This window comes from Mixophyes fleayi, chromosome 2, assembly GCF_038048845.1.
Source record: "Mixophyes fleayi isolate aMixFle1 chromosome 2, aMixFle1.hap1, whole genome shotgun sequence".
Taxonomy (NCBI): Eukaryota; Metazoa; Chordata; class Amphibia; order Anura; family Limnodynastidae; genus Mixophyes; species Mixophyes fleayi.
In genome coordinates, this window is record NC_134403.1 from 181637063 (window position 1) to 181656175 (window position 19113).

Genomic DNA, 19113 nt, shown 5'->3' on the forward strand with positions numbered 1-19113 from the left:
GCTGACTACTCTGGGGTAAGTTGCCATTATGGCACGGGGGCCCTATGCTGCGGGAGGCAAAACCTAGTGCTGGTAATAGTGAAATCGGGTCAACCCTCAATGTTTGGCTGAAAAAAAAATTCTACTTCCTCTCTAAGCTAGCAGCACTACAGTTGTTTCAGCAGTTTTGGATGGCCCATCATTTTTTTGAGTTTGTCTGTAAAAATGTAATGATTTATGACAATATTCTGACTGGATCCCATATATTGATAATGACAAATGATTATTATATATTCGTTTATGTGCAAAAAATTTCGTCATTGGGGGCGTAGCTAGGTAGCCACTCAAGACGGTCTCACTTGCCTGTAGCTCCGTGCCAAGAGGCTAAAATCGGCAGTTATAATCCACCCATACTAAAATATTCTACCCCAAAGAGCTTTTATACTCCATATAGGAGTTGCTGCTTACCGTTCCGGGGCTCCGTCGGCTGAATAAACTACTATTCTGGAGCTCTCCCCACGACCCCGGCAGTCTGAGAAGCGCTGCGGATAGAAATTCAGCAGCCCGGATCGGGGGACCGCAGGGCGGGTGTCGCTACACTCATCCCTGGTGTCCAAGTGCAGGACCTTGTCTTCAGCTGCTTTCGCTGCCCCTGGTGGACTAGGGGAACATAGTACTGTGGGACCGGAAGTCCCTGGACGCCATCGCTCCCTTCTCTTCCGGCGAGTGGAGCCTCGTGGTGCCTGCTGGGACACGCTGTGACGCAGAAGGGGGCTGAGTTACGCTGAACTGCACTACGGAGGTAGGGCAAAGCACCCCTCCGATAATAATAACCCCCAGGCAGCAATTCTCAATGCTCAGTGAGTCAACTCATTTATTTACTCATTTTACCACTGAAATCAGCCCTGAAGGCACACACAGTACATAGTATATAGTGGCCACTCGTATTCAGAGGCAAAATGGGGGAATGGCTTAGGTCACAGTTTGGAGAGTAACCCGACTGCAGAGCTTCACAATAGCTATCAACGCATCAGTTTCCATTAATGCAGCAGGGGTACTTGTGCTGTCATCAGATAAACCCATGGGAACCTCCCAGTGTGTGATCCAGGGATACTGTAACACCAGTTGCCCGCAGTCTACAGATATAAAAAGTCTCAAAGCATTAAGAGGTTAATATCAAACAAACCTAGCTCAACTCTGTTCCTCTGAGAAGAGTGAAGATTTACCATCCTCTACTGTCTAACTCAAAACTTGTAATTGTAAGTGTTGTCCTATGCCTGATGTACAATACTGTTTCTCTGCTACTATGTCTATACCGCTACCTAGTGGCCAGACAACGACCGCTCAGCTGAAGCGAGTCTAACACAACCAAGTGACTTTTTATCCACTTAAGCCTTAAACAACATCTTCTACTTTCCATCTCAGAGTAGACATGACCGTTTAAATAATACTTTCTGGCCCGGCCCACCCGGAGACACTCTTGTTCACATCTTTTAATCCTGCCTGGTGATCTGCTACTAATCATGCATAAAAACAGCTCCAGAGGTAAAAAGGGGACGCAGACGGGAATCCTCCAACACATGTCAAGACAAGATTCTCCCGTGCATACCACCTCTCCTCCATCTCCTCAAGCCTCAGCGGGAAACCCGACTGATTCTGCGGACGCTTTAGCCACTATTCAAGCCATGATGGTTTCACTTCAGAACACCTTCACAACTGAATTTCAAAAACTGTCGGCGGATCTCCGCGGCGAAATTGCGCAGTTGTCGAAGCGTACTACTTCTATTGAACATAAAGTGGATTCCAACTCTAAAGTGTTGCAGGAAACAACGCAAGATATTGACTATCTGAATAGGGAGCTTTTGTTCTATAAAGAGAAATCAGAAGACCTTGAAAACAGAGAACGGCGGAATAATCTTCGGATTCGTAATATTCCGGAATCGGTGGACCACCAGCAGTTGGAACCCTATCTGGTACGTTTATTCCAAAAATTAGTTCCTGAGCTCTCAGAACAAACCATCTGCATTGAACGCGCACATAGGGCCTTGCGCCCTAAGCCTAAAGACACAGAGCCTCCCAGGGATGTGGTCCTTAAGTTCTTGTCCTTTAAAACCAAGGAAAGCATAACCCCCGCAAGCAGGAACTCTCCTTATATTTCATTTGCAGATTCCAAGATTCAAATCTTCCAGGATCTGGCTCCTTCCACAATTTTGAAGCGCAGGGAAATGAAGGACGTCACAAGAACTTTACGAGAGCATGGATATAAATATAAGTGGGGTTTTCCCTTTTGTTTAATTGTAGACGCAGGTGGTCGCCAAATCACCATAAGGGATCCTACCGAAGGCAAAGACTTGCTACGTAAACTTGATTTGGGCCGTCCGGATCCGGATCCGATCTCCAGCCAGAGATAGAATCTCTTCATTTCTTTTGGTACCAGGTGTCCATTCTAAACGTCAGCCTGCAGGTTCGGAGGCTGGACTTCTACGGCTTCCAGGATGATGTGTCGGTTCCACAAACCAAAATCTGTCACCCTGGGCAAGTACCATTGGTCCTGACATTCTCAACTGAAAGGAACTATGTGTAGTTCTTTATGTAAAGTTTGAATTACAAATTATATTTGCTAATCTGTTCTATAGATATGTCATACTTAATATGTTGTTCATTTATTCACGCATTATCCTTGTTATTGCTCGTTCCAATATGCTCAGGTTTTGTCTATACTCTGTTTTTCAAATTGTTCTTTAGGAAATCTCCCTGATGTTGAGGGTCGGCCATGTCCCCTGGGCTCTCCTGTTGTTTTGCACACTGCGAGTGCTGGGGCCTGGTCGACAATATGGTCCTGTTTTATAGTCGGTATCCTTGGAGCCTGTTGGATTGCTCGCGGGACATGGCGGCGTCCTGGTGCCGTAGTACGGAAGGAGACTTAAGGTCCTCTGGAATTCTGTTTTTGAATTTAAGTCTTTAAAAAAGCTTAAAATGTTTCTTCATTTACGTTATTGTTTTATCGTAACTGTTTATAAGGATTTATATTTCTGTTTACAATACGTGTTTCTGGGTGGGTTGGCTTAGGTTTCTCAACCCGGCCTTGCACTCCATATATACTGGGTCATTGGAGTGTGTGGACAGGTTAGTCCTCATAATCTCCCTATTCACATCACTCTAACTTTAGTAACTTGAAACCCAATTCCTGAGCCCGTTCGACCCGTTCTACTTGAGACGGTTCGGATTCCCACTTTTCCGTGGGCTCAACCTCAGTGGTCACCTCTTCCCCCTCACTTTGCTGGGCGAGGTGGTCGATCACTAGCTACCCTTATACCTTTACCAATACTCCCCTTCCACACTTCACCTCCCCTTTTCTTTCTTTTCTTTTCTTTCTCTTTCTTTTTTTTGTTACCCAAGCTTTAATTGCTCCCTCTCGCTCCCCTTGACTAACTTGGTACGCACCTTAGTACTTTTACAGAGCATCATGTCTTTGACTTTTGCGTCCATTAATGTTAAGGGGCTTAACACGCCACAAAAGAGATCGCTACTACATAGAACTGTAAAAGATTTGAAAGCTGAATTTGTATTCCTACAGGAGACTCATTTTAAACAGGGCGACCATCCCTCCTTGTCCTCCCGTAGATTCCCCACTGTGGAATATGCCTCCCTACCAGTCAAGAGATGTGGAGTTGCCGTCATGATTAGGAATTCTGTGCCCTTTCAGCTTACAGCGTCTAGTCTAGACCATGAAGGCCACTTCATTATATTGGTGGGTCAGGTAGGACATCAAACTATTACTGTGGCAAATATGTATGCCCCTAACACGGGGCAATCTAGATTCTTTAACAAATTTTTTCTTGAGCTAAGTAAAATACAGAGAGGTCCTCTCCTGATAGGCGGAGACTTTAATACTATATTGTCAGAGGATCTAGATAGGTCAGGAACACGTCATGTCCCCCCACTTACCACCCAAACAAAAACGCTGATTAAACACATGGCTGGGGCTGGTCTGTTCGACTCCTGGAGAGCCCATAACTCCTCCTCTCGGAACTATACTTTTTATTCACATCCACACAATTCTTACTCCAGAATTGATATGATTATGGGCTGCAGTAAAGTTATACAACTTCTCACTCGTACTGATATACTCACCAACCCGTGGTCGGATCACTGAATAGTCACGGCTTCGTTTGATCTGTTGGATAAATCTAAAAAGTAACTCATCCTGGAGATTAAACAAATCTTTACTCAAGCTACCCGTGTTTAAAGAGCAGATTGAGTCTTGCCTCCAAGAATACTTTGAACTTAATCTAACGCCTGACTGTTACGAGCCGCGGCGGTGCCCAGCCGCCGCGACTCACTCACCTGCGTCCCGGCCGTCGCTATGGCGACCGGGACGTCACTTCCGGCCCTGACCCGGCCGTTGCCGGGGCAACGAGAAGACGCTTCGGCGCTGCGTCCCGGCAATGAGAGGAAGCCGGGCGCAGCGCTCACCATATGTTCTAGCCTGTGGGCTAATTAATGCAGCCTATTAATTATGCTGGGGGCTGTGTCTAATTCAGAGCTAGGCTCTGATTGGTGGCCACTGGTATTTAAGGCAATGAGGTCTGCTGCCTCATTGCCGGTTATAGCTTCTGTGTTCCAGTCTGCTAACCTGCTAGTTCCTGTCCTGTATCCTGATATCTCGATTTGACTCCCCGTGTATGACCCTTGGCTTTGATTTGGACCTTGCTCGTGTTTCCTGTGACCCTGATCTTTGGCCTGTTTACCCGTTCTGCTATTTGCCTGTGACCCCTGACCTCAGCTTGTTCATCGATACCGTTGTCTGCTGCCGGCCCTTGACCTCTGCGTAGACCTGACTCCCCTTGCCTGGGTTCTCCCCAGCTGGTACGCACTTCACGACCCTCTGTCAGTCTGTGGCCCAGTCTGTCCCCACCATCAGGGGCTCCAGTGAACACCTGACTGGCAGAGTAGATTCCGGGTTGTGTTGTGCCGGCTGGAGGGGTTCCTAACATTATAACCGGCCCACTCACGGAGACGAGGTTGGAATGGATGCAAGTGGATCCTCACCGTCTCCGGCACAAGCCCTAGCAGCTCATGTTGAGTCCTTATATCAGATGATCCAGGGATTGGCTGAGCGTCTGTCTGTTCAAGAATAAGCCGCAAAAGTGTCACAACCCACTCCAAGTTCCGTCTGTGAACCTAAGATGAACTTGCCGGATCGCTTCTCTGGAAATAGGTCCCTGTTTCGGAATTTCAGGGAGAGCTGCAAGCTCTATTTCCGATTGAGACCCCGCTCCTCCGGGTCAGAGCATCAAAGAGTCGGGATTATCATTTCCCTTCTACAGGGTGACCCAGGGTCCTGGGCGTTTTCCTTGCCGCAGACCAGTCCTGCCATGCAGTCAGTAGACGCTTTCTTCGAGGCGTTAGGTCTACTATATGACGACCCGACCGTACTGCCTCCGCTGAAACTCATCTACGGGCCTTGAAACAAAGCCGGCGCTCGGCAGAGGAATACTGCGCTGAATTCCGTAGATGGTCACCTGATAGTGGATGGAATGATCCTGCCTTGCGGAGTCAGTTCCGTCTTGGCCTGTCGGAACAGGTCAAAGACTCTTTGGTGCAGTACCCATCTCCTACCTCTCTGGAGGATCTGATGCACCTCTCCATTAAAATCGACAGGAGATTTAAAGAGCGGAAAATCGAAAAGGAGACATCATCACCTCCATCCGGCTTCATTCCTGTTCCCACGGATGGTGAGGAACCCATGCAATTGGGGGCGTATCGTCTCTCCCCTGAGGAAAGAGACAAGAGAAGATCACAGGGCCTATGTCTCTATTGCGGCACAAAAGGCCAACTTCTCCCGTTCCTGCCCGAATAAGCCGGGAAAAGAGCATGCCTAGGGAACGAGGGGAAAGTTCACCTAGGTCTGCAGATTGTCTCCCCGAAAAACGCCGTATTGATCCCTGCACAGCTCATGTTTAGTGCTCGTTCAATGGACCTTTCGGCCTTCGTTGATAGTGGAGCTGCAGGCAACTTCCTGGACATCGGGTTCGGCCGCGCTGCTAAAATTCTGATGGTAAAACTCAAGTCCGCTATTACTGTCTGTGGCTTAGATGGAGGTCCGTTGCCTGGTGGCAAGATTTCCTGGGAGACCTCGCCACTACAATTAAAAATCAGAGCTCTCCATTCAGAGTCAATAACCTTCCTTCTTATCGATTGTTCATCAGTTCCCTTGATCTTGGGCCACCCATGGCTTTCCCGTCATAACCCTGTCATGGACTGGGTAAAAGGAGAAATTGTCCAGTGGAGCTCTTACTGTACACAGTCCTGCTTGTCACTGCCCCTGCGGGTGATTCAGTCTATTCCGGAGCAGCTTCCCTCACAATATCATGAGTTCTGGGATGTGTTCTCCAAGAAAGCTGCTGACACCTTACCACCTCACCGTGACTTTGACTGTGCCATCGAGCTTATTCCTGGTTCCAAGTTGCCTAAGGGTCGCCTGTACTCTCTCTCTGGTCCGGAGACCAAGTCCATGCAGGAATACATTGAAGAAAATCTGGAGAAGGGCTTCATCAGGTCATCTAAATCTCCCGTAGGAGCAGGATGCTTCTTTGTATCCAAAAAGGACGGAGGACTAAGACCCTGTATTGATTACCGGGGATTGAATCTTATTACAATCAAGAATACCTATCCCCTTCCGCTAATCTCCGTATTATTTGATCAGCTGAGAGGTGCTACTGTCTTCTCAAAAATCGATCTTCGTGGAGCGTATAACCTCATCCATATCAAGGAGGGAGGCGAGTGGAAGACGGCATTCAATACGCACTCTGGCCATTATGAATACTTGGTTATGCCGTTCGGTCTTAGCAATGCACCTGCAGTATTCCAGGACTTAATCAATGAGGTTCTTCGGGACTTTCTTGGTAGTTTCGTGGTCGTCTATTTAGATGATATCCTCATCTATTCCAGATCGCTGTCTGTACATCAGAATCACGTTAAACAAGTTCTACGAAGACTGCGAGAGAACCACCTTTACGCCAAACTAGAAAAGTGTGAGTTGGAGGTGCAGAAAGTATCCTTTTTAGGTTACATAATCTCTTCTGAGGGATTCTCCATGGATCCAACTAAGGTTCAGGCTATTCTAGATTGGGTGCAACCAAACAACCTTAAGGCGGTGCAGAGGTTTCTGGGCTTCTCCAATTATTATAGAAGGTTCATTCCAGGTTTTGCGGACATCGTGGCTCCCATTGTCGCCCTAACCCGTAAAGGAATGAATCCAACTAATTGGTCGCCTCAAGCAGTAGCCTCATTCGAAAGCCTGAAAAAAGCCTTTGTCTCTGCTCAGGTCCTTAGACACCCGGATCCAGCTAAATCATTTGTTCTTGAGGTCGACGCCTCTGACGTCGGTGCTGGGGCTATACTATCACAGAAGGACCCTCATACTAATCGTCTACACCCGTGTGCCTATTTCTCCCGTCAGTTCTCTTCAGCAGAAGCCAACTATGATGTCGGGAATAGGGAACTGTTGGCAATCAAATGGGCCTTCGAGGAGTGGCGACATTGGCTGGAGGGTGCTCCACATCAGATCTCTGTCATTACCGACCACAAGAACTTGCAATATATACAATCGGCCAAACGTCTAAATCCCAGACAGGCCCGTTGGTCGTTATTCTTTACCCGGTTCAATTTCCTGATCACCTATCGACCGGGTTCCAAAAATGTCCGGGCAGATGCTCTGTCCAGAAGTTTCTTGGCACACCAGGTTCCAGTTTCGAACCCAGAGCCTATTATTCCTCCTTCCATAATCCATGTTGGATTAACCCAAGATCTGAGTATCACACTTCAGAGATTCCAGAAATTAGCCCCTGATACTACTCCGGAACAACGTCTTTTTGTTCCAGTCCATCTAAGGAAGGCGGTTCTTGCAGAGGCGCATAATAGTAGGTCTGCTGGACACCCTGGAGTTTATAAAACGCTGGAGTCCCTTTCCCGTACGGTCTGGTGGCCATCCTTGTCCGCTGACATCAAAAGTCATGTCCTCTCGTGTGAAATTTGTGCCAGGAACAAAGTCCCCAGGACTCGCCCGGTGGGTCAATTGCTTCCATTGCCCATTCCTGCAAAACCTTGGACACATTTGTCCATGGATTTTATTGTTGATTTGCCACCTTCTGCAGGACATAATACTATTTGGGTTGTGGTGGACCGTTTCAGTAAAATGGCACATTTCATCCCATTAACCAGGCTTCCTACAGCTCGAGATCTGGCCATTCTCTTCATACAACATGTTTTCCGGCTCCATGGACTTCCTTCCGATATTGTTTCTGATCGTGGTTCACAATTCATAGCACAATTCTGGAAATCTTTCTGCACCCTCCTCGGAATCCGGATCAGTCTGTCATCGGCATACCACCCTCAGTCTAACGGGCAAACTGAAAGGGTTAACCAAGCACTTGAACAGTTCCTCCGATGTTATTCCTCAGAATTCCATGACAACTGGTCATCTTTGCTGCCTTGGGCAGAGTTTGCCTACAATAACTCATCTCACTCATCTACTCAAACTTCCCCGTTCTACTGTAACTTCGGTTTCCATCCCAGGTCTAATTCTCTGTACTCTCTCAAATCTGCTGGTATTCCGGAGATTCATTCCACAGCTGCTGATCTGAAAGTAATTTGGGGGAAAGTTCAGTCCTCCTTGAAAAAATCCTCATTGTCGGCCAAAAAATTTTCGGATCGCCACCGTACCACCTGCCCATTCAAAGTGGGCCAGAAAGTATGGCTATCAACTAGAAATCTTAGGCTCAGACAGCCTTGTAAAAAACTAGAGCCTAAATTTATTGGGCCGTTCATGATTACCAAACAGATCAATCCGGTAGCTTTTAGATTGAAGATTCCTAGCTCACTAAAAATTCCGAACACATTTCATTGTTCATTGTTGAAGCCGGTATTGTATCCTAGCCAATCCTCAACTGTGCCTGGGGGAAGTTCGAGTAAGCCACTAAGATATGTGGTTCAAAGGATTTTAGATTCCAAAAAAGTGCAAGGACAGGTGCACTTCCTGGTGCAGTGGAGGAATCGCGGGTTAGAAGAGCGATCTTGGGTCCCGCGAAGACAACTCCATGCCCCTAAACAATTGAAGGAATTCTTCAGGAGGTTCCCAAGAAAACCTGGATGTCGGGGTCCCTCGACCCCTCCTCAAGGGGGGGGGTACTGTTACGAGCCGCGGCGGTGCCCAGCCGCCGCGACTCACTCACCTGCGTCCCGGCCGTCGCTATGGCGACCGGGACGTCACTTCCGGCCCTGACCCGGCCGTTGCCGGGGCAACGAGAAGACGCTTCGGCGCTGCGTCCCGGCAATGAGAGGAAGCCGGGCGCAGCGCTCACCATATGTTCTAGCCTGTGGGCTAATTAATGCAGCCTATTAATTATGCTGGGGGCTGTGTCTAATTCAGAGCTAGGCTCTGATTGGTGGCCACTGGTATATAAGGCAATGAGGTCTGCTGCCTCATTGCCGGTTATAGCTTCTGTGTTCCAGTCTGCTAACCTGCTAGTTCCTGTCCTGTATCCTGATATCTCGATTTGACTCCCCGTGTATGACCCTTGGCTTTGATTTGGACCTTGCTCGTGTTTCCTGTGACCCTGATCTTTGGCCTGTTTACCCGTTCTGCTATTTGCCTGTGACCCCTGACCTCAGCTTGTTCATCGATACTGTTGTCTGCTGCCGGCCCTTGACCTCTGCGTGGACCTGACTCCCCTTGCCTGGGTTCTCCCCAGCTGGTACGCACTTCACGACCCTCTGTCAGTCTGCGGCCCAGTCTGTCCCCACCATCAGGGGCTCCAGTGAACACCTGACTGGCAGAGTAGATTCCGGGTTGTGTTGTGCCAGCTGGAGGGGTTCCTAACACTGACACCCCTCTTTCCACGGTCTGGGAGGCACATAAATCAGTTATCAGAGGGGCCATTATTAAGTTTGCCTCCTTTCGTAAAAAACAACAAACCTTGAAACTAAACTCTCTTACTGCCCAGTTGCAACAGCTAGAGGGTATTCACAAACAAACTTAATCAAAATTAGTATATAAGCAAATCCTCTCCATTAGAGGTGAAATCCAATCTTTGTTAGCAGAAAAGACTGAGAGGGCCCTCCGCTGGCTCAATCAAACATTTTATGAGAAAAGTAATAAATCTGACACTATGCTAGCAAACAAATTGAAGGCAAAAAGAGCTGCTCAGGCAATAATGGCAGTAAGAGACAAGAAGGGTACGCTGAGTTACGACCCGAAAGTTATCAACGATTCTTTTTATAGCTACTACAAATCTCTATATAATCTGAATAAAGAGGGCACCCCTGTACCTCCCTCACCGTCTATTATTCAACAATTCCTAAAGACATGTAACCTTCCAAGGCTAGACAAGAACATAGCTTCCAAACTGAACGAAGACATTAGTGAGGAGGAGCTTAAGACAGCTCCTAAATCCCTAAAGACTTCCAAGGCTCCTGGTCCTGATGGATTCACCACCTCGTACTATAAAACCTTTAAGCATATTTTGTCTCTGCACTTACTTACTATTTTCAATTCTATCCTACGGGGGGAACAATTTCACAGAGACACTACACGTTCTAATATCATAGTAATACCCAAGCCAAATAAGGATCCCACACTGTGTGCTAACTATCGGCCCATCTCGTTGCTAAATGCGGATATTAAGCTATTTGCCAAAATTCTGGCGAATAGGTTGAACAATCATTTGTCGCACCTTATAGACCCAGATCAAGTTGGATTTGTCCCAAACAGACAAGCTCTAGACAATACCAGGAGAACTATAGACCTGATTTCTTACATAAACCAGACCAAACTTCCTTCTGTAGTCTTGACGTTAGACGCAGAGAAAGCCTTTGATAGGCTCTCCTGGCCATTTATGTTTCAAACCCTCCAATCCTTTGGATTCTTTGGCAATTTTCTTCAAGGTATTCAAGCCTTATATCATAGCCCATCCTCCTCGGTGTCGACAAATGGTTTGAGTTCTTCCGTGTTTGGCATCAAGAACGGGACGAGACAAGGTTGACCTCTCTCCCCTCTTATCTATGCACTATGTATCGAACCACTTGCTGCTCGGATTCGACTGAACCCAGATGTAAGGGGGATCCAGGTCAAGAGTAGACAATATAAGATATTGTTGTTTGCAGATGATGTCCTTCTCACATTATCATCACCTCAAACTTCTCTTCCCAATTTATTCATGGAATTACAAAATTTCGGCTTTCTTTCCGGATACAAAGTAAATAACTCTAAATCAGAAGCGCTTGCGCTACATCTCTCACCTCACATAAAGAAAGTCTTAGAGCTTAATTTTGAGTTTCAGTGGCGACCCAAAGCAATCTGATATCTGGGAGTCTATATAACAAACTCCTACGAAAATTTGTTTCAGGCTAATTTCCCCCCTTTGTTGTCTACAATAAAACGTGACCTATCGACCTGGGGTTCTCTTTACATCTCATGGTTCGGAAGGATCAACGCCATCAAAATGAATGTCTTACCCAGACTTTTATATTTATTTCAGACCCTTCTGGTTAAAGTCCCTGACTCTTTCTTGGGCTCCATTCAATCTATATGCGGTGAGTTTGTATGGCAGGGTAAGAGGCCCAGACGCAGCAAACTTTGTCTAGCTAAATCTAAATATAATGGTGGCCTGGGTCTCCCCCTGTTTGACAAATATTACCAAGCTACACAATTGACTCATCTCATTTCTTGGCTCTCGCCACTGGGAACCAAGAGGTGGGTGGATATCGAAGATTTGTTGTCTCCAGATATAGGAGTTCGCTTTCTACCTTGGATTCCTAGGAGTGTCAGACCAGCCTCAGTCCTTGTTACGCCCTCCATCCGTTTTACACTGGAGGTTTGGGACCAATTGAACAAAAAATATACACTAGCCCCATATCCTTCGCCTCTCACCCAGCTGTGGAGACACCCTGGTTTCCCACAGGGGTGCATCAATGCTTTTGCTTACCCTTGGAGGAATGCAGGAATAGACCGTTTTCTTCATCTGATGGGAGAGCATGCTCCACGCTCTTTCACAGACCTGAGGGAGAAACATGCACTTCCAAACAACCTTTACTTTCACTATGTACAAATTAAAAGCTTTATTCAAGCCCAGACTCATTCATCTAGGTTGCGGTTGCCAACACTCTTTGAGAGGCACTGTATTTATAGCCCGGGTCGCCGTGGCTATATATCGATCCTGTATAGTTCCCTCGTGTCCTCCTCATCTCCTCCTAAGGAACCGTTTGAGCAGGCTTGGGAACAGGATCTTGGAGTGACCCTAGACGAGGAGAGATGGTCGCTCATTCGTGAAAAAATCTCAAGGTCATCTATTAATACAGCTATCCGTGAAAACTCATACAAGGTCTACACCAGATGGTATATGGTCCCTGAGAGGCTCCATGCTATCTTTCCCCAAACCTCAAATTTATGTTGGCGTGATTACGGGGCGGTGGGCTCTTTTCTCCATGTGTGGTGGGATTGCCCTCTGGTGGCTAAATTCTGGGACGATGTTATATCTCTGGTCCGACAGGTCACCTCAATTAACGTGCCTAAGAATCCACTCTCGGTGCTCCTTTACCAACCTATCAAGGGCATTACTAAGACATCAGATAAGCTGATTCGACACATCTATAATGCAGCTAAGTTACAAATAGCTAGTGAATGGAAGAAGGCCTCACAACCTTCTAAAGAGGGAGTTATGAAAAGAACCTGGCACACAACATCCATGGAATATATGACTAGTCTCCTCCATGACAAGGTCTCCACGTTCCACAAAATATGGGATCCTTGGTATAGCTTTAACAACAGTACTATGCCAGGCCTCTCATAAGCCTAAGTTGCTTCTCCCTCTTCTTCTCTCTTCAATCTCGGTAACTCTCTTTCTCCTATTCTCCTCGTGCTCCCTCTATCCACCTCTCCCCCTCTGTCCCTCCCGCTTCCTCCCCTCCCCTCGTACCTCCACAAAAAAATAAAAAATCATAGCAGTGTGTTCTATTCGCTAGATAAGTACAATGGTATAAGTTGCACCTTTGCTATTGGGGGAAAACATTTTCTATCTCAAGTGTTCACTTCGCAGATCTTTAACTCCCTCCTGGAATGTACCTGGATGAGAAAGATGTATCTTTATTTTGTCTGTTATTTTCTTTTGCATTTCTCATTTTTCTTATCTGGTGTCCTTATATCTAGTAATATTGGTACCTGGACAAGATGTATAATTTGTACTGTTGTGCTGTATACATGTATCTGCTGTTGTAAATAAAAAGTTAAAAAAAAATAAAAAAAAAAATTTTGGCATTATGGTACAAATGTACATGAATATACATTTTCTTTTATCTAAAACAAAACACACACTAATGTTTTAAAAAAAATTTTTAATAACTAAACAGTAAAAAAATAAACAAAATTATGTGCTATAAAATGTTTCTATTAATTATACATTTTTTAGGGGTATTTTTTACTTTTTTTTAACGAGATATGTCAGGGATGGGGGATTGTCAACTTGACCAGGTGTGCAGGAATCCAGGGCAGGGGTGCACGAAACTGGTCTTCTTGAGCTATTAAAAAATATGCAAAAAAACAAATTAGATTTGTACGCTTAAATCACTTTGTCAACATATATTACTTTTATGGGTATACTTTGTTTACACATTAGCCATGCTCTGTAGAGTCATGAAATGTTATATTGTTATATAACTTGAAACTCTCTGCAAAGGTTCATGCTATGCTGAACACTGTAGTAGCCAAAGGACTACTACTTTTTCGTTGTACATGCATATATATATATATATATATTTGTGGGGTGGCTTGGAGGGAAGGGGTGTTTGCCAAAAACACTTATTATGGTTGCCTAGGTCTAGGGTAAATTCTTTGTGTTAAACAAAGGCTTTTTGATGACTACACTTTAATGCTGGCGGCCCAACCCCACAAAATTTACATCATTATTACCTCAGGATACTTACATTCAACAGCCTCCTCCTCCTGGGCCTGCTCCTGGCTCTCCTCCTTACTGGCCTCCTCCTAGCTCTCCTCCTCATTGGCCTCCTCCAGGGCCTCCTCCTGGCTCTCCTCCTCACTGGCCTCCTCCTGGCTCTCCTCCTCACTGGCCTCCTCCTGGCTCTCCTCCTCATTGGCCTCCTCCTGGCTCTCCTCCTCACTGGCCTCTTCCTTGCTCTCCTCCTCACTGGCCTCCTCCTGGCTCTCTTCCCTGGCTGCACCTCCTAGCTGCTTCAGGTTTATGCAACAGAGCAGGGTCAGACGGTATGTTTGAATAAATATGACAAATTAGCGGTCTTCATAATGTCTTCTCTGTTTCACACTTACATAGAAACAAGCAGATAATGTTAGAAATATCCATTTTCACACATTGACAACTCAGTGGCTTTAAAAAACCCTCTCTACCACTTACAGATGGACTTGACCTGTGCAGGTAATATCAATCACATAGTGAAGCAGAAAGATCATTAATACAGAATACAGTTGATGACAGAATAATTGACAGGTAAGGCAGACATCTTACATATGGTATTTGTCTAAGGCAGTGGTGGGCAAACTCAGTCCTCAAGGGCTACCACCAGTTCATGTTTATAGGATTTCTTTAATCATGCACAGCTGAGTTAATCTATTTGGCTGGGTCAGTAATTATCCCAGCTGCTTCTACAGACATAAATCGTAAAAACATGAACTGTTGGTAGCCCTTGAGGACTGAGTTTGCCCACCACTGGTCTAAGGCCTTTTACTTTGTCAAATTAAAACTATTTGGAGCATTGCATAAAACAAATCTCACAGTTAAGCAATCAGGCCAATTTAAAAATTGCGATTACTAGAGAACTCACATCTTGTTATCTCAGCCCTGATAACACGTCTTCTGTCTATGGTGCAATAGGACAGGCACAGTAGCCATGGCTGGCGCCTCCTCAAATCGCTCCAGCAATGCTGGAGCTGCACTATAGAGTGCCTGCTATTTATTTGGCACCGCCCTATATAAGGACTGGAAAGATACTCATTCAGCCCTGCCATTTGTGAGACCACTTTTGTCTGGCACGCCGCCGCTGAAGCTGCTTCAGTAAAGCAGCTGTTTTATTGAAGCAGCTCCCGGGTATCTGGAGGAAGACGAGTCTCCAAAGGTAAGTAAGAGCAGCAAATTGAGGGGCACATATACTTGGCATACTATGAATTACTGCGTTCTCCTGGCTGCAGTTATTCCTTTCCTGAATAACTCAGCTCTCCAGACTGGTACACGAGAAACCAACTGGGATTATCCCACCACTTGCCACCAGAAATCTGTGACAGGATGGACTGCCTATGACACCCTATCTTTTGTTGCTGGGAACTGGCTTGGCTTACTTTGCCACCGTACCCTTTCTTTATTCCAAAAGCGCCCCCTAACCGGAGTAGGAGGGGCTTAAGCTGCTGAAACAACTGGACTCCTTCACGGCATCCAGCAACGTGTTCTTTCTGGGTAACTGTCGCTGCTAGTGTACCCCCTTGCTGGTGCACCTGGGCTGCTACCTCTGATCTCTTCCTATATATCAGGGTTGCCGTGGATGAATCCCACCTGGCCTATCACACTGGCCAGAGCTGCTGGGTAGCGGGCAGTGCGGTGGTACCGGAAAGCTGGGTCCAAACCGCAGAACAGCCGGAAATGGATTAGAGTTGGGTCTAATCTGTAGATCACAGGAAATTTCAGCAGGGAAAAAGTTGTCAAGCAAGTCTTGAAGCAAGTGGTGTTTATTTAGCTCAAGTACCCTGACAAGGACAGTTCACACTGGTTGAAGGTACCAGTGATCAGAAAGTCAGATGGAACAATAATGATATATTTCAGTACAAACCAGTGCTGTTTTATACAGTTTTGGTCACAGCCTAGCAGGGGGTAAGCCATCCCCCTGAACTCTTTGCTGGCCCCAAAAAGACTGAGTTATTTTTAGTATCAGGATGCAATACGTTTCCTTAAACATAGATTTAAATGCCATTTATACTTAACAAAATTTACACTTATCTGTGATATCCTACATCATGTGTTGTTTACAATGTTCAGACAGGTTCTAACACACTAGACAAAAGGCCACTCAGGAACACAAGTACTGACCTCCTGTGGTGCATTTAGACTAAAAAGGACATGTTGGTTACCCACATGAATAGACTTAATTAGCCTTAATGAGAACTTCCTCTCGAAGCTACACTACATACTCCTCAAACAAATGCTTACTGCATCAGACATATACCTCAGAAATGAATGCATTTCCTATACAAAGTACCACATGATACAACAAAACCAGTACATCTACAATTATACAAATAAGCACCCTGCGTTATTTCCTTTAAATGCATTCATACAATAAGTTATTTATAAGTGATCCAGCCACAAGCACCCATTAAATAATTAACCCCCACCTGATGTGGAAAAAGGCTTTGTGTCCAGCAATATTTGTGTACTGTTCTATATTGGGCAAAGGAATATCTACAATGATTATTGATCCCTGGATCTGGCCTGTGACTATCAGGAAGAAGTGTATAGTTGGAAAACAACTCTGCTCCATGCAGGAGAATATACTTCTATGCTGACAGATACAAAATAGGCGTCACAAGCAGAGAACATGAATATTATAAACAAGTGCATTAGAAATCTGATACCCAATACATGATTGTACTTAATGATTAATTGTAAAAAAAAAAGACATACTTAGAACTGTTGGCTCACCTGTGTTCTTCTGAGGGCCACATCACTTTCATGGCGGAGTCAGCTGAACAGGCTCAAAGGTGAGATGAAATGCTAAGGATGCACCACACATTAAATGAAGCTCTATATTTCATCGGTGAGGTCAGCAAATAAACAATTTCCATTTTCTATAAATTATTCCTTTATGCAGTTTCACCTGTGACTAGCTTACAATTCTACCAGGATATGGCCATCTTTCTCAACGGCAAGCCATAGCTCGGATCTTGCTGCCCCACCATTGAGCACTTAGCTTGGAGTTCCTCCAATACCTTGCCATACAGGACAAGGACCATTGCATTCCTAGTACCAATGATCCATTTATAATGGCACCACAGATCCTTTCTGAACTATCATGTGCACAGTCGAGTGTTTCAAGCTGAAGACAAACTACCTCTCTCATATGTCCCTTTATTATCTGCCCAGCAGACTCATCCCTGTTAGCGTAAAATTGACAGCTATTGAGAATTGTATGAATGCACCAGGCTTTCTTATTATGTATTCCACAGGAAATCTGGCAAGCCTGATTCACATCTTCCAGAATCTTCAGATCACTTGCTTGACCCGTACTGTATCCTGCAACTCTCCTTTTTCACTATGCTATCCATCATTGTCAGGATGAACCCTCAGTTACATCTATATTTAATCATTATCCTAGACTTGGGATTACGTGTACGGCCCTCTTAACTATTTCTATTTTACTTAATACCTAGGAATAAATGTATCATACCCCGGTTTTGTCCACTCCCGTGAGTTCGGCGTCTTCGCAGCTTAAATTTAAAGCGGTGCTGCCTTGTAAAGGTAAGTTTCCCTTTACAAGGCAGCACCGCCTTAAATTTAAGCTGCGAAGACGCCGAACTCGAGGGAGTGGACAAAACCGGGGTATGATACATTTATCTCCTAGTCTTGTTTGAAATTTTGTGGTTGTTCCCAATTGTAAAACACAATGGAGCATGCTGACTCTGTATAAATTAAAGTTAATAAAATAAAAAAATACATAAGTATTGCAATTGATGTGTATAAATAGAGGTAGTAGCCCAGGTTTCAGAGAAGGTGATGTAAATAGCCATTGTGTACATCCAGTCTATACTTTTAGTGGTAAGAAGAAGTAATCAGAAGTAATACAGAAATGCAAGGTTAGACATAAAGGGACTCGAGTTGCATGCATTTGCACACTGAACATATGTAGGAAAACTTATGTGTATAATCAGAAGCAGTTAGACAGAACAAGTCGATGATACAATAAAGTCTACCTATGCGATATGGAAATGCTTATCTTACACCAAAAAAAATTTGTTTTGTCCAACTCTATAAACGAGACACTAAATATGAGAAAGCGAGGGCAAGAGACAAAATTAAATAGACTACAAAAGGACACTTTTACAGGGCCCCAACTCAAAAAAGAATGTGTAGTGCTAACCAGTTCAGTACCGCATGTGATATGCTGAGATGCACCTGCTCAGCTACAAACTACAATTTATTTTAAAATGTTGCCCGCTATGTTACAGTTGTCCTATCACTGAGGGGTGTGTGTTTTATATTTACAGTATTTATGATAAAGTCTGGACTTAAAGAAGTAGTGTGCATAAGGAAAATAAATTCCTCCCCAAATAGGTTGCCAGGAACACACTCTATTTTTTCTGTTGAAGCCTGAGGTGTGTGTTCCAATTTCTCAGTACATGGTGAAAAAAACATGCAAAGGGACCTGGTTCCAAAAGGGGAAAGGCCCCATTCCTACCCAACCCAGGAAGCCATAAGGCCCCATAAGGGGATAAGGATATTTAGGTCCCTCTTGGCTGAAGCAATGGACACCAGGAGCAATAAGACACCTTAGTGGGGCAAGGGTCTTCAGGCACAACTTTCCCGCAAGGCTAGTGTGGGTTCCTTTTTCCCAGAGGTGAATAGAAGCTTCCTTCCAGAATGAATAAATGCAGGACCTCCATCGTGGGGTACAGCCGGTACCGCTGTAGGGAACCAGATGGACTCCTCCGTCCGTGTGGGCCCCAAATGGACCACCTGACTCCTATTCCTTCATGATGCGCCACTGAAGGGCTGGGAGAGCGTGGTACAGTGACGTAAACAACAATCAAGGTAAGATAATTGGGGCATTTACTGTGATATAGGAGGAGTGGGTAGGCATGTACTTTGATAGGAAAGGGGAGGAGTGGCGGTGCATGTGCTGTGATATGGGTGGAGGGAGTAGGCATGTACTGTAATAGGGGAGGGTGCAGAGTTGCATGTACTGTGATGAGTGAGGGGGCGTTTACTGTGATGAGCGAGGGTAAGAAGCAGAGCATGTACTATGATGAAAGGGGAGCGTGTACTGTAATGAGGGAGGGGAAGCGGGAATAGAAACATGTACAGTGATGGGGCAGGCATCTACTGTGATGAGGGAGGGGGG

General features: G+C 45.4%; 1 long non-coding RNA gene across 1 annotated transcript; it reads right to left on the bottom strand.

The window, feature by feature from the left end:
• Nucleotides 1–13417: 13417 nt before the first annotated feature.
• LOC142140258 (uncharacterized) lies at nt 13418–16771 on the bottom strand. The gene is made up of 3 exons (XR_012688362.1): nt 16698–16771; nt 13960–14224; nt 13418–13554 (listed from the first exon to the last, which is right to left on the bottom strand). It is a non-coding gene; the product is annotated as an uncharacterized LOC142140258 (long non-coding RNA).
• Nucleotides 16772–19113: the final 2342 nt, after the last annotated feature.